The 15,389-nt window shown below is 46.9% G+C and overlaps 1 protein-coding gene across 12 annotated transcripts in view; it reads left to right on the forward strand.

Moving 5' to 3' along the window:
• Positions 1-11,348: 11,348 nt before the first annotated feature.
• CREM (cAMP responsive element modulator) overlaps positions 11,349-15,389 on the forward strand; it is a 119,584-nt gene continuing 115,543 nt past the window's right edge. For 8 of the 12 annotated variants that reach the window (XM_074405277.1, XM_074405287.1, XM_074405282.1 and 5 more), the window contains exon 1: positions 11,349-11,693. The gene's annotated coding sequence lies outside the window, so the exon portion shown is untranslated. Of the gene's footprint in view, positions 11,694-13,278; positions 14,427-15,389 lie in introns of those variants that run through there. The other 4 variants (XM_074405284.1, XM_074405297.1, XM_074405298.1 and 1 more) reach the window with 2 other exon arrangements.

The raw sequence follows: 15,389 nt of genomic DNA on the forward strand, positions 1-15,389 counted from the left end.
CCTTTCTTGCTTTAACCTTCCGGTTCGTGAATGCTCTCCAGCTATATAGTCAACCCATCCATTGAGCTATTTTATTAGTATTTGTCAACATCCAATTCACAAATGCTTGTTTGTGCTTTGTGTTTCCAACATTCTCCCTTCTTTCTCTGAAGCTTTTTGTTAAGCTTATTTTCAATTCTTATTGTCTGATCCATTCGCTTGACTTTCTCTGATACGGCTAGTTCTATGTAATGCTTTAGTAGTTCTCTTGGTCCTCAGATGTTTCATGGTCTTCCCTCTGTGCTCATACTTATTCGTTGGGACAATCAGCTGCCTTGGCTATCATGTCTACCTGAGGGAAGAGGAGAAAAGCCTCAATGTTGGTTTGTGCTGCTCCACTGGAGTTTAGGACTTGGGAAAATGTCTATCTCATGTTCAAGTGCTTCCAGGATAATGATCCCGCTCAAGCATTCCCTGTTTTCCCATTTCAGGCATGTCCAGATGATTTCACAATTCCTCTACTCCAGCCACTGCTACTGACAGAGAACTAAAAGGAAAGAACAAGGGGGTAACAGGGCCCCCAGGCACAGGCTGGCCAATCTGCACCGACACACCACACTTCCAAAAGTCTCGGTCAATTCTTTTTTCTGATCTACTCCTTGAAGGTTGATGTTTCCCAATGCGCCTTGCACGTTCCTTTTCTCTAACACTGGGTGGAGTCTCTCTGGCTCATATTTTCTTTGCTTATACATAGCATCTGAACAAGCAACATTCAAAGTTTGTTAAATAATTGTGTGATTGGGAAATTCATGAGACATTTTAAACCATATGCTCAGTCTTGGAGGAGGCAAGACTCAGTTTCAGCTTTGAAGTACCTGTTTTTATTGGTTTATTTATTTTATCTTAAAAAGGAGGTAAATACTAAAAGTAAGAAAAAGAATTCTAAGGCGGGTGTGGTGGCTCCTGCCTGTAATCCCAGCACTTTGGAGGGTTGAGGTGGGTGGATCATGAGATCAGGAGATGGAGACCATCTTGGCCATCACAGTGAAACCCCATCTCTACTAAAAATACAAAAATTAGCCGGCGTGGTGGTGCAAGGCTATAGTCCCAGCTACTCAGGAGGCTGAGACAGGAGAATTGCTTGAATCCAGGAAGCGGAGGTTGTAGTCAGCCAAGATGATACCACTGCACTCCAGCCAGGGCGACAGAGCAAGACTCTGTGTCAAAAAGAAACAGAAAGGCCGGGCGCAGTGGCTCAAGCCTGTAATCCCAGCACTTTGGGAGGCCGAGGCGGGTGGATCACGAGGTCGAGAGATCGAGACCATCCTGGTCAACATGGCGAAACCCCGTTCTCTACTAAAAATACAAAAAATTAGCTGGGCACGGCGGTACGTGCCTGTAATCCCAGCTACTCAGGAGGCTGAGGCAGGAGAATTGCCTGAGCCCAGGAGGTGGAGGTTGCGGTGAGCCGAGATTGCACCATTGCACTCCAGCCTGGGTAACAAGAGTGAAACTCCGTCTAAAAAAAAAAAAAAAGAATTTTAAAGGTTCTTCCAATTCTCCATTTCTGTTTCTGTGGATCTCCATTTGCACTGTGGAGTTCTTGAGCCATATAATTTTACCATATTTAGTTTCTGGTGGATGTCAGTTAATATTAAGTGAGTTATGGACTAATTTTTAGCTCTCCATGAAAATCAACACACCCAGATTTTAACACAAATATTTTGGTATTCATATATCTAGGCACACTAGAATTTTTAGGAAGGTTTTAAAATCAATTTATGTGTTTATTTAGAGATACAGTCTTACTCTGTTATTCAGGCTACAGTGCAGTGGTGCAAACTCCTAGGCCGAACGGATCCTCCTGCTTCAGCCTCCTGACTAGCTGGGACTATAGACACGCCACCATGTCTGGCTCATTTTTCAATTTTTTTTTGGTCAAGATGGGAACTCGCTATGTTGCCCAGGGTGATCTCAAACTCCTGGCTTCAAGTGATCCTCCCACTTCGGCCTCCTACCTCAACCTGTGTTGAGATTACAGACACAGGCCACGTTGCCCAGCCCAAGGTGATTTATTTATTTATTTGAGATGGCGTCTCACTCTGTTGCCAGGCTGGAGTGCAGTGGCATGATCTCGGCTCACTGCAACCTCTGCCTCCCAGGTTCAAGCGATTCACCTTCTTCCACCTCCCGAGTAGCTGGGAATACAGGTGTGTGCCACCATGCCCAGTTGATTTTTGTATTTTTAGTAGAGACAGGGTTTTACCATGTTGGTCAGGATAGTCTTGATCTCCTGATCTCGTGATCCGCATGCCTCAGCCTCCCGAAGTGCTGGGATTACAGGTATAATCCACTGTGCCCAGCCTTTTTTTTGAAACTCTTTTCCTTAGACTATATTGCTCTCCTAAGCCAGTCTGAGGTTACTTTTTTGGCTCCATACATTAATATTTATTCTTTATTCTTATCTTTTTAGAACATGGCAAAAACAAAACAAAACAAAACAAAAATCACAAACCTTTGGCCCAATTTCTTTGCACAGCCTAGTATCCAGAAATAAGGAAAGAAAGAAAACTGATCATCTGTAGGGACTGTATGTATCATCAAGCTATGGTATTCAAATTTGTTTTATCATCTAAATGACTACTTCCAAATTTTGTATACTAAAAACTCAGATGTAGAAGTCCTTGAGTGAATCTGCACACAAATCCTTGAGTGAATGTGTACACAGAAAGGCTTACACATCAATGTTAAATTAATTATCATGCTAGGCTGGGTTCAGTGGCTGATGCCTATGATCCCAGCTACTAAGGAGGCTGAGTTGGGAAGATTGCTTGAGCCTTGGAGGCGGAGGTTGCAGTGAACCGAGAGGTCTTAATAAATAAATAACATAAAATATAAATTGTCATACCTGGGTTTGGGATGGCTGAATTTTCTATTTTCTATTATAAAAATGTTATTTTATTTGAGGAAAACAAAATATCCACATGATGGCACTATAACCCACAAAATAAGAGGTTTTCAATTTATGAAGACCGAGAACTTGGTAAATTCTAGTTAGAGTACTTTTTACTCTAAAATGCTGAAAAGACATTGCCAAAAGAATGTGCTTAAAAAAATGGCTGGGCTCATGCCTGTGAATCTTAGCACTTTGAGAGGCCAAGGCAGGCAGATCACTTGAACCCAGGAGTTCGAGATCAGCCTAGGAGACATGGTGGAAACTCCTTCTGTGAAAAATATGAAAATTAGCCTGCCACGGTGACACACCCCTGTAGTCCCAGTTACCTGGGAGGCTGACGTGCAAGGATTGCTTGAGCCCAGATAGTTGAGGCTGCAGTGAGCGAAGATCATGCCACTGCACTCCAGCCTGAGCCATAGAGCAAGAGATCCTGTCTCAAGAAAAACAACAAAAAAAGAATGCTGGCTGGGCACGGTGGCTCATGCCTGTAATCTCAGCACTTTGAGAGGCTAACGTGGGCGGATCACAACGTCAGGCATTCGAGACCAGGCTAGCCAACATGGTGAAACCCTGTCTCTACTAAGGATACAAAAAAATTAGCTGGGCATGGTGGCAGACACCTGTAATTCCAGCTACTAGGAGTCTGAGGCAGGAGAATCACTTAAACCCAGGAGGCGGAGGCTGCACTGAGCCAAGATCACGCCATTGCACCCCAGCTTAGGCGATATAGCAAGACTCAGTCTAAAAAAAAATGCTGAAAAATAAGGCATTTATATACATGGTAATATCGATATAATTCCCTTGTTTTACAGAGACTTACTGGCTAATCCTTCATATCCCTTTCCAAGTTCATTTTTCTGTGATTTATTTAATAACAGCATCTTAGTCCTCATCTTTTTAGAAAACAGTTATTAAGCATCTCCAACACAGAGTATTGAACTAAGTCAAAGAAAAGCAGTTATTATTATTATTTTTTTTTTTGAGACAGAGTTTCGCTCTTGTTACCCAGGCTGGAGTGCAATGGCGCGATCTCGGCTCACCGCAACCTCCGCCTCCTGGGCTCAGGCAATTCTCCTGCCTCAGCCTCCTGAGTAGCTGGGATTACAGGCACGTGCCACCATGCCCAGCTAGTTTTTTGTATTTTTAGTAGAGATGGGGTTTCACTATGTTGACCAGGATGGTCTCGATCTCTCGACCTCGTGATCCACCCACCTCGGCCTCCCAAAGTGCTGGGATTACAGGCTTGAGCCACCGCGCCCGGCCTGAAAAGCAGTTATTTTAAAACCTAATGTGAGCATATGAAATATGTTGGGAGCTACTTAATGCATTCTCCATAATGTCATGTCTTCCTATAAGCAATTCTAGGGGGCAATTCAGGAGCTATTAGAGAAACAGTATTAAATGAGACAGATGCCATCCATGGAGTTTATATTCTGGCAGGAAGATGGAATTTATTTATTCATTTATTTTTGAGATGGGAGCCTCACTCACTCTGTCACCCAGGCTGGGGTGCTGTGGGGCGATCCTGGCTCACTGCAACTTCTGCTTCTCAGGCTCAATCGATTCTCCTGCCTCAGTCTCTTGAGTGACAATGACCACAGGCATACCACCATGCCCAGCTGATATTTTGTATTTTTAGTAGAGATGGGTTTTTGCCATGTTGGCTGGGCTGTATGATATGCACCACACTAAAACTTTTGTTATTAGCTAATATATTCTTCTTCACAAACACTTTATGAAGTCAGTACTAGGATCCCTGTTCTACAGCTAAAGAAAACTAGGCTGGGAAAGGGGCTAAGGCCACAGAACAAAAATGTGGCATGGAGCCTTTTTCCAATATGAAATATATTGATAATGACAATCTTCCTCTTTTCCTCATGCCTTTCTTCTCCCTTAGTGAAGCATAGTGGCACACACCTGTAGTCCCAGGTACTTGGCCGGCTGAGGTGGGAGGACTGCTTGAGCCCGGGTAGTCAACAAAACAGTTATTAAGCATCTCCAACACATAGTATTAAACTAAATCAAGGAAAAGCAGTTATTTTAAAATCTAATGTGAGCACATTACTGTGTTGGGAGCTAATTAATGCAGCGAACCATGATTGCACCACTGCACTCCAGCCTAGGCGACAGAGCAAAACCCTGTCTCAAAAAAAAAATAAAATAAAAATTAGACATGATAGGTTAACTACTGCAATCTCATAGTTTTAAAAATTCAGTTGCCTAGGTTTTTATTATAATATCCTTTAACGATAGTTGTAAGCAGTTTCCTGAGTACAGAATATATCAGATTTAGAGGTTTAAGTTTGCCAAACTTAAAAACCAAAAGCACATAAGCACACATACAAAATGGTATTTCCCATGTTGGGATATATAGAACTGTTAACTTTCCACAGAATGAAGCATTTTTTGCCAAATGGCAAATCAAAGACATCATAAATCAAGCACATATTATACTAACTTGTTTTACTTTTCTCAAATATTTAAATTGGGCACACTATCTTTCTAAGAGTCTCAAATCCTAAAGTTTGAATAGAAAGGGCCTGTGTATAAATGCTTTTAAGGTGAATCCATTTTCTATTTTTTCTCTGTATTAAATTAGTAAAATAAAATAGGACAGTCATTTGAAAAATGCTAAATCTTGCGATCTGTGGTCTAGTAGAGAGTACAGGGTTAAAAGCCACAAGTTCGGGGCTCTAGTCCTAATATTACTATCTACTAGCCAAAGGATGTCTTAAAACCTCTCAGCCTATACTTTCTAATTTATAAAACCAAGGGGTTTATTTTTATTTCTAAGTTCTCAGATTTCATACAAGTTAACAAAGAAAACTGGCCAAGTCATAAAATAACAATTATAGCCTACATTTATTTAGTGCTCACTTTGTGCCAGGCACAAAGTTCTATATACTTTACATGGATTAATTTAATTGGTGTAGCTTGTGAGGCGGGTAGTAATAATATCCCCATTTTATTTTATTTTATTTTTTTGAGCCGTTACCAAATCTTGGAGTGCAGTGGCGCAATCTTGGCTCACTGCAACCTCTGCCCTCTGGGTTCAAGTGGTTCTCATGCCTCAGCCTCCCAAGTAGTTGCAATTACAGGTATGCGCCACCATGCCCAGCTAATGTCTATAATTTTAGTAGAGATGGGATTTTGCCATATTGGCCAGGCTGGTCTCAAACTCCTGGCATCAAGTGATCAGTTCACCTTAGCCTCCCAATGTGCTGGAATTACAGGTGTGAGCCACCATGCCTGGCCAATATTCCCATTTTAGAGACCCCATCTCTACAGAAAATTTAAAAAATCAGTCAGGCGTGGTGGTGCACACCTGTAGTCCTAGCTACTCAGGAGGCTGAGGTGAGAGGATTGCTTGAGCCTAGGAGGTCAAGACTGCAGTGAGCTGTGACTGCACCACTGCACTGTAGCTTGGGTGACAGAATGAGATCCTATCTACAAACAAACAGAATATACAAACAAAACAAAACAAAACAAAACAAAGGACTTCATGCCATAGTTGCACTCTGTTAGCTAATAACATCTCACTGGTGTTTTTACTATAATTCAAATTTCATTTATCTTAAAAACATGTAAAGGACTCTTGCAGTACACCATTCAGGAGGCCACTAAAGATAAATCAGAGTCTCCTTTCACTTCTGTTCCTTAAGTTTCAGACCCTCCTAGTCACTGTAGATTTTTAAGAACAGAAATCACATCACCAGAGCTCTAGCTAAGGAAAATGAATCAGACAGAAATGCTTAGTATCTAAGGAAAATGAACCAGACAGAAATGCTTCTATACTGGAAGTACCAGACAGGTAACAGTGGTAATAAAAAGGAAAGGATATGTGTGAGTTTCTATAGGCAAAAGCAACAGGACTTAGCGTTTACCACAGGGCCTAGGACAGAGCAGGTACCTCAAAATATTGTCTATGTAGCTCCTGAATGACAAGAATAGAAGAATGACCAAAATGATTTCAAGAGTTAGAGGCTGGATGACAAGGAGCTGAAAAGTGCCACTAACATTGTTAAAACAACAAGAAAAAAAAAATCAAGGTTCAGGTATGAAAGGGGAAGAAGACAAGGTACGTAGTTTTGAACCCATGAGTTGGAAATGCTCATAGGCCATGTAAGTGGAAACTGTCATGTGTTTGGAAATGTGATCCAGTGCTAATGAATGAAGTTGGAAGCTTTGGGTATAAATTTTAGAATTTTCCTTCAAAAAAATGGGAATGATTAGATCACTGAGGAAAATACTGTTTGAGTACAGTATAGAAGATGATGTCCAAGGACAGAAAATTAATAGCTATCTACAGTAGGGGGAAAAAAAGATGAGTGAAACCAGGAGAGCCAAGTATCATGAAAATGCAGGAGAAAACAAAGAAGGTGGCAGGCTTATGCCTGCAATCCCAACACTTCGGGAACCCGCGGTGGGAGAATTGCTTTAGATCAGGAATCTGAAGCTGAATGAGCTCTGATTGTACCACTGCACTCTATCCTGGGTGACAGAGCGAGACTCTGCCTCTAAGTAAATAAATTTAAAAAAGAAGGTAGCAGTCATTGGTAGTATCAGATGAGGAAAAGAGGTCAAGTCGAATCAAAAATGAGAAAAAGTGGTCAGATTCAGTAATCAGAAAGGGGACAGATTTAGTAATCACGGCAAGTGCAATAGCTCATGCCTATAATCTCAGCACTTTCAGAGGCTAAGGTAGGAGTTCCAGACCAGCCTGGGCAAGAGTGAGACCCCCATGTCTACATATAAAAATAAAAATTAAATTTTAAAAGAAGAGCAGGAAGAGGACAAAAATGAGACAGGAAATACCGACGAGTGGGTGGTGAGCAAGTGAACACAGCCCCTGCCTTGCCCTCCTCTCTTGGGAAATCTGATGGTGAGGGGATGGCAAGGGATGGAACAGTAAGCAAATGGGCAAAAATATGTAAATGTGCAACCTGGAATTGGCAACTCTGTTGCCTTCCTTATGGGGCTAGAAGTGCCAACAGCGTTCAAGAGCTGAGTTACTAACACATTTGCAGGGAAAGGAGCCAAGAGGATGACAAAGACTGCAGATGCAAGACTCGACGACGGAGCAAGATCTGACATGGGAGAGAAACAGCAGCTAGCTTGCAGTTGGATTTGGAGAGGAAAGGAGGCACTTCTCCCGACCTAGAAAGGGAGGGAAAGTTTAGAGGAAGGAGGATAAGGGTGTGACTAACAGCCTGTATTTTCAGAAAAGTAGGTGACCTAGTTGTCCCTCCTCAACAGAGAATTAACTCGGTGAGAAGCCCCAAAAGCTAGACGCTGGACTGACATAAACATGGCTAGCTTTTTAAGTACTTACGGCAAATATTCTTAAAAAGTATGTTATAACCCCAAGAGGTAGGTACTATTCCTTCCTCCCATTTTAAAAACTTATGCTTCCCTTAAGAGGATATGAAACTTGCCCAAAGCAAACGAGCCTACATTTAAACCCAGATCTAACTGCATGATTTTAAAGCATATTACATCTTGCGGCAAGGGGATAGCAGAGGCCATGAACTTAGGGGCTTACAGGTACGTGTATCTCACCTCCAGCATTGATCTTTGTAAAAAAAAAAACAAATGAACAAAAAATATGGTTTGTGCTTTCTGGACTTTATAATTAAGACTGCATACATATGGGAGAATAATACTGGCAAGAAAGGAAACAGTAGAGAAAATACTTTTCTAATAAGAAATTGCCATTGCTTTAATTCTTTTGGTCTCTTATGATCTATTCTGTTACAGAGACAACTGTGGATACAATTCCCCTTGATCTATAAAACTTAGATTTGAACAAAGTTCCAGACTGGATTTAGATTAAGCCCTGCTCAGTGAAAATCATAAATACACGGACACTACAGTAACTGATATGAAAGAATATAGTAAATCCTCACTTAACATTGTCAATAACTTTTTAGAAACTGTGGTTTTCAGTGAAATAATGTACAATGAAACAAATTTCGTCATCAATATTATTTTAATTTAATTTTGTTTTGTTTTCAAAAGATGGGGTTTCACCGTGTTGGCCAGGCTGGTCGTGAACTCTTGACCTCAGGTGATCCACCCACCTCGGCCTCCCAAAGTGCTAGGATTACAGGCGTGAGCCAACGTGCCCAGCTGTCATCAATATTATAATGAAATGAAGACAACACTGAAACTTTTTTGGGGACCCGCTGTAAGTTGCTTGATCTAATGCCACGGTTTCTTAAGAATCTATCGTTACTCTATAACCATGCTGCTATTCTTTATCCTGATATCTCATTAATTTTTTTTTTTTTGAGACAAGAGTCTTGACCTGTTACTGAAGCTGGAGTGCAGAAGCAGTGGGTGTGATCTCGGCTAAGCGCAGCCTTGACCTCCCAGGTTCAAGCCATTCTCCTGGTTCCCAAGCAGCTGGGACTACAGTCATCCACCACCACTCCCAGCTAATTTTTGTTATTTTTAATTGAGACAGGGTTTCATCACGTTGGCTAGGGGGCTCTGGAACTCCTAACCTCAGGTGATCCATCCACCATGGCCTCCCAAAGTGCTGGGGTTACAGGCGTGAGCCACCGTGCCTGGTCAAAATATTTTTAAAAACCTTTATAGTAGGTATAAGCATGAGAAACTGAAAAAACCAGTTTGTGACATTTCTATTTTTTGTTTTGTTCTGTTTTGTTTTGGAGACAGAGCATTGCCCTGTTGCCAGGCTGGAGTGCAGTGGTGAAGTTTCTCGGCTCACTGGAGCCTCCCTTTCCCAGGTTCAAGTGATTCTCTTGCCTTAGCCTCCCGAGCAGCTGGGATTACAAGCGCCCGCCACCACTCCTGGCTAATTTTTGTATTTTAGTAGAGACAGGGTTTTATCACGTTGGCCAGGCTGGCTGCAAACTCCTGACCTCAGTGATATGACTGCCTAGGCCTCCCCAAATTCTGGGATCACAGGCGTGAGCCACCGCACCTGGCCTACATTTTTAATCTTAAAAAAATAAATAAATAAAATAAAAATGACCTTTCTGTGTTGCTGAGTTTTTTGTTTGAAGAGATGGGTGTCACCGTGTTCCCTAGGTTGGTCAAGCGAACCTCCCACTTCGGTCTCCCGAAGTGCTGGGATCACAGGCCTGAGCCAGCGCGCCTGGCCTGCGGAGCGTGTCTAATCACACACTCGGATGAACGGCAGGAAAGGAGCCTCGGAAGCAGGCGAGTCGTCTCGGGAGCTCAAGCTTCTTTTGGAGGAGGACTCGGACAGCCGTGACCGGCTGGGAAGGCGGGGAAAGGGCCACCGGTCGGGGCCTGCAGGCAGCTTTCACAGCTCTGCAGCACGCCTGCAGGCCCAGCTGCCCGCGAGGCCGAGGCTGGAGACTCGCCCGCGCCCGGGAGGCGGAGGCTGCAGAGCGCCGAGAGGACGCCGCCGCAGCCCGGCCCGGAAGACAGGCCGGGGCGGGGCCTCACCGCCCGCCCGCCCGCGCCCCGCGACGCGCGCCCCGAGGCCAGCCCTCCGCGCCGGGAGGAGAGGCGCCGGAACCCCGCCTGCGGGGACGCCGGGCCGTGCGCCGGCCGCGGGGTGCGGCCGAACGGAAGCGCCTCGGTCGGCCGCCGCCCGGCTCGGGTTCCCCGCCCCGCAGGGACGCCGGCGTTTCACAGCGACCTTCCCGGCCCGCACGAGGCGGACACGCCTTTTTGTTTGTTCTCAGCGACTTCTCGCGTCGCGCCCTTGGCGGCCGCTTCCAAAGCGACACGGTCCCGAGCACGCGAAGGCTGAGTGTTAGCTGCCCGCGTTCCCGGGGCGCGAGGAGGCTCCGGCCCCGGCCCCAAGCCCTTCCTTTCCGAACGCCCGCTCCGCCCCACCGCGGCCGGGGCCGGTGGCACGCTCGGCCTGGGAGCGCCGCGGCTGCCGGCGGGTGAAAGCGCTCCTCCCGCGTCCGCGAGGGCTCTGCTCGCTCCTCGCCCCGGTCTCGTCTCCACGTGGACGCTGCCGCTGCCGCTGCCGCTGCCGCTCGCCCACACGGACGCACGGACACGGTCGCGGGAGGCTGCGCACCCCGCGGGGGACCCGGGCCCCAGGGCGGCGGGCCGGCCAGGCGCGGAGGCGGGGCCGCTCCTGCAGGCCCGGGAGTCCGCAAAACGCGCCTCCAGCCGGGACCGAGGCGAGACGCTCGCGGACCTTGGCTTGGGGGTGGCGGCTGCAGGAAGAAAGCAGCCGCGAGACCCCGAGGCCCCGGCGACGACCGTTAGCCGGGCTGAAAGTCATTCCACTTCCGGCGCACGCGCGGCGTGCCGAGGGCAGCTTCCGGTTTCCAGCCTCCGCCCGGCCGCGGCCTTCCGCCCCACCTCCAGGCGGGTGCCTCCTCTGGGCCCCGCCCCCCGCCCCCAGGCCCCGCCCCCCGAGCCGCGGCCGCCCGCCGCCCCTGCCCCGTTCCACGGCATTGTTGGATTGTGGCGCCGCACTCCCGCCGGCGGCCGGCAGGGGGCGGAGTCCGAGCCCGGGTTTTTCCGCGGGGCGTCCCCCGGGAGGCAGTCCCGGCGTGGGGGAAGGGAGGGCGGGGCGCGAGGACGCGGCTCCGGCGGCTGCGGCGTTACTTGTGGTCGGAGCTCGGCGGGGAGGCCGCGGCGGCCGCATCAGCGCTGACGTGGGGACGACGTGCGGCCGCTGCCGGCGCCGGGTCGCTGGGCGGCGGCGCCGCGGCGGAGCGGCGGTCGGGCTCGGCGTCTCCACCTCCTCGCGTCCGTAATCAGTGACGAGTCCGCTACGTAAATCCCTTCGCGGCGGGTAAGTGGCGCGCCGGCCGCGGCCCCGAGACCCGGCAGCCGGCGACGCGGCGCAGGAGGCGGAGGCAGGAGGCAGGAGGCGGAGGCAGCGGCGGGCGGGGCCGGGGCCGGGACCCCGGGGCCGGGCCGGGGGCGGCGGGGCAGCCGCGAGTGGCCCCGGCGCGGCCGCCCCGCCGTCCCGGCCCCCGCCGGCCGCCCCGCGAACTCGGGGCGAGGCGGAAAGTCCTCCCCTGCGGCGCGGGCGAGCGCTGTGACCCGGGAAAGGCAAAGGCGGGCGGGGGCCGGGGGGCGGGGCCTCGGGGCGCCCCGGCGGCTCCCGGGAGGCTCCCCGCGCCCGCTCCGTCTGGGGAAGGGACGCGCTCCCGCCGCGTCCTCCTCGCGTACCGGGCGCCTGAGCCTGAAACCACGCGGGGTCCCCGCGCGCTGCCCGGCGAAGCCGCTGTCGCGGTGGGATCAGAGGTTCGGAGACGGGGACTTCCGTGCCGGTCTCGGGGTCGCCCCTTCGCGGGCGGCTTCCTGCGGGGCCGCGTGTCCTGTCGGCTGGAGCGGCCGGGCGGAGGCGCGCGCGCCGTTCCCGCGAGACGGAAGCCTGCTGTGCGGCGCGGGCTCCGCGCGGAGCGCGGCGGGAGGGGACACGGCCTGTCCACGCTGCGTCTTGTTTTGCTTTGCTTGGAGCAGCACGTTTTTTTCCTAGTCTTGATTCTCTTTACGGATAGCAAACTTTTCCTTCCTGAGTCGTGGTAGTCTGAAAAGTCTTTGAGTCTAAAGTGACTTTTTTCCTAAAGAAAGGCAAATTGCACACGATATGTTTTGGCTAGTAAATGCTAAGTATTAAAACTGGTGTTTAAAGAACTACGTATTGATCCCGACACAGCTTTATAAAATATGTTAAAATGGTTTTGATCCTGAATAAATAAATTTAAAGCATTGTCAATATTCACACAACTTTGGCGAATCTGTAAATAGATCAACATAACACATACTTTCCCAGTGACTTGGTGAGGGATATGGAGTCATTTTGGTGAGTGTTAAGTTGTGATTATGGTGATCTTTGTGTATATTTTTTCGTCATGCTGTATGAATAAATTTTTACTGAATGCATAGATACAGAGGACATTTTTAGTCTTTTTGTTTTTGCATTGTCCCTGAAAGTTGAAATTTGCTTCTACCTACGAATTTTAACAAACTCTGGAATCCATAGGCTATATTCCAGTTTCCTACGCGGGTGAGTTACTGCCTAATCAAAATAGAAAATCTTTTTTAGGGTTATGACCATTTCATGAAAAGTAGGAAAGAGTTTCGTTTATTATCATACATCAGGAATCCTGACTGAAGGTTTACCAATGTAGACATATATTTCTGATCCTTTTTTTCCTAAGTTGTGTTCCCTGAAAATTAAGTATTAGGCCAGAATATTTAGCTAGGTTTATTGTTGAAGTGGATAGTCCTACTGAAAAGCTCTCAAACGTCCTGTTCCTTTTAGACAGACTTTTTAAAACTCAACAGTGCAAACACTTAATAGTTGAGACATTGAGAGACTTTTTTTTTTTTTTTTTTTTTTTTTTTTGGCCGGGTGAAGTGGCTCACGCCTGTAATCCTAGCATTTTGGGAGGCCGAGGTGGGGGGGAATCACCTGAGGTCAGGAGTTCAAGACCAGCCTGGCCATCAGGGTGAAACCTCATCTTTAAAAAAAAAAAAAAGAGAGAGACTTTTTAAGAGCAGTTTTAGAATCATTGATATTTTTATATTTCCTTATCAACGTTGGTTGATAAGGACCACGTGCTCACGCCTGTAATCCCAGCAAATTACTTGGCTTGAAATCACTTAGGGGTTTCCTGCAAGCTGCTCAGCGAAGCAGCTTCAGTTTGTAACCAGATTTCAAGAAATTGTGACTTACAGTGTCAGTCTCAAAGTGTCACGGAACTGAAAAGAGCCCCTTTAACAGGGTGGCTTACCTACGTGACTAAGTTTCCTTTTCTACTTAATTTGCCGGGCGGATGAGGCCCAGGCGGGCGGATCACAAGGTCAGGAGATCGAGACCATCCTGGCCAACATGGTGAAACCCTGTCTCTATTTGAAAAAAAAAAGCCTGGGGGAGCTGGCGTGAGCCTTTAGTCCCAGCTACTTATGAGGCCGAGGCAGGAGAATTGCTGGAATCCGGGAGGTGGAGGCCGTGGGGAAGCGAGGTAGAGCCACTGCACTGCAGCGTGGGCAACAGAGCGAGACTCCGTCTCAAAAAAAAAAGGAAACGAAAAACATTGGTTGATAAGGAAATAAGGCTGAAATGTCGGAATTTTATTGTTTCTACTTCGTTTAACTGATGGATTCTATACGTAAAAGTCAGCTTTGAAAAGAATTACCGTATATTGAATACAGTTTTGGTATTATCAACACAGGAACTTAAAAAATACAGATTTTAGGAAAAATGAATCTCATTACATAATAGGTAGAAATGAACATTTTAAATAATTATGTTAATAATCTCCTTTTAGAGAATACATTTTCAACACCTTTTGCGATGGGAACTCCACAACACAGACGCTGCTCTTAAGCACAAATGCTTTTACTTCCAGGTTCTCATTGTTTGATACTCTATATCCAGTAGAGAATAAGTAAGAACAAAGAAGAAAACCTAAGGATATCATTAGTGGAAATTTTTCTTGCTATTACTTATGAAGATGCCTTAAGTCTTATTGCGCTGAATAATGGCGTTTTGGTCAATGATGGACTGCATGTATGTCACGTAAGATTATAATGGAGCTGAAGAATTCCTGTCACCTAGTGATGTCCTAGCTGTCCTAATGTCATAGGGCAGCATACTACCTTTCTGTCTTTAGGTGTGTTTAGACACACAAATGCTTTCTACTGTGTTCTAATCGCCTGCAGTATACAACAGTAACATGTTGTACGGGTTTGGAACCTAGGAGAAACAGGCTGTCATTTCGCCTAGGTGTGTAGTCGGTTACACGATCTAGATTTTTTTTTTTTTTTTTTTGGAGACGGAGTTTCGCTCTTGTTACCCAGGCTGGAGTGCAATGGCGCGATCTCGGCTCACCACAACCTCCGCCTCCTGGGCTCAGGCAATTCTCCTGCCTCAGCCTCCTGAGTAGCTGGGATTACAGGCACGCGCCACCATGCCCAGCTACTTTTTTGTATTTTCAGTAGAGACGGGGTTTCACCATGTTGACCAGGATGGTCTCGATCTCTTGACCTCGTGATTCACCCGCCTCGGCCTCCCAAAGTGCTGGGATTACAGGCATGAGCCACCATGCCCAGCGAATTTTTTGTATTTTTAGTAGAGACGGGGTTTCACCATGTTGACCAGGAGGGTCTCGATCTCTTGACCTCGTGATCCACCCGCCTCGGCCTCCCAAAGTGCTGGGATTACAGGCTTGAGCCACCGCGCCCGGCCCCTGTGAACTTTTAAGAGTGGAGCCAATGTGATGCTAATGTTTTCCTTGAGAATTTCACAAAATAAAATCAATTTGTTCAAACTTATCTGGATAAAGTTTTTTTGTTTTTTGTTTTTTAACATAGCAGACGTAAGTAATCTAACTTAGAATAGCAAAATAGCAGATAGTTTATATTCTTAACCTCGATCTTTTTCATTGATAGCACAAAAATGATTTTTTTTTTTACTTAGAAATGTTTTTAACTGGACTGTATATCTTTGCACTGATTATGGTGGAAGTGTTTA

This window comes from Saimiri boliviensis, chromosome 8 (assembly GCF_048565385.1).
Source record: "Saimiri boliviensis isolate mSaiBol1 chromosome 8, mSaiBol1.pri, whole genome shotgun sequence".
NCBI classification, from domain to species: domain Eukaryota; kingdom Metazoa; phylum Chordata; class Mammalia; order Primates; family Cebidae; genus Saimiri; species Saimiri boliviensis.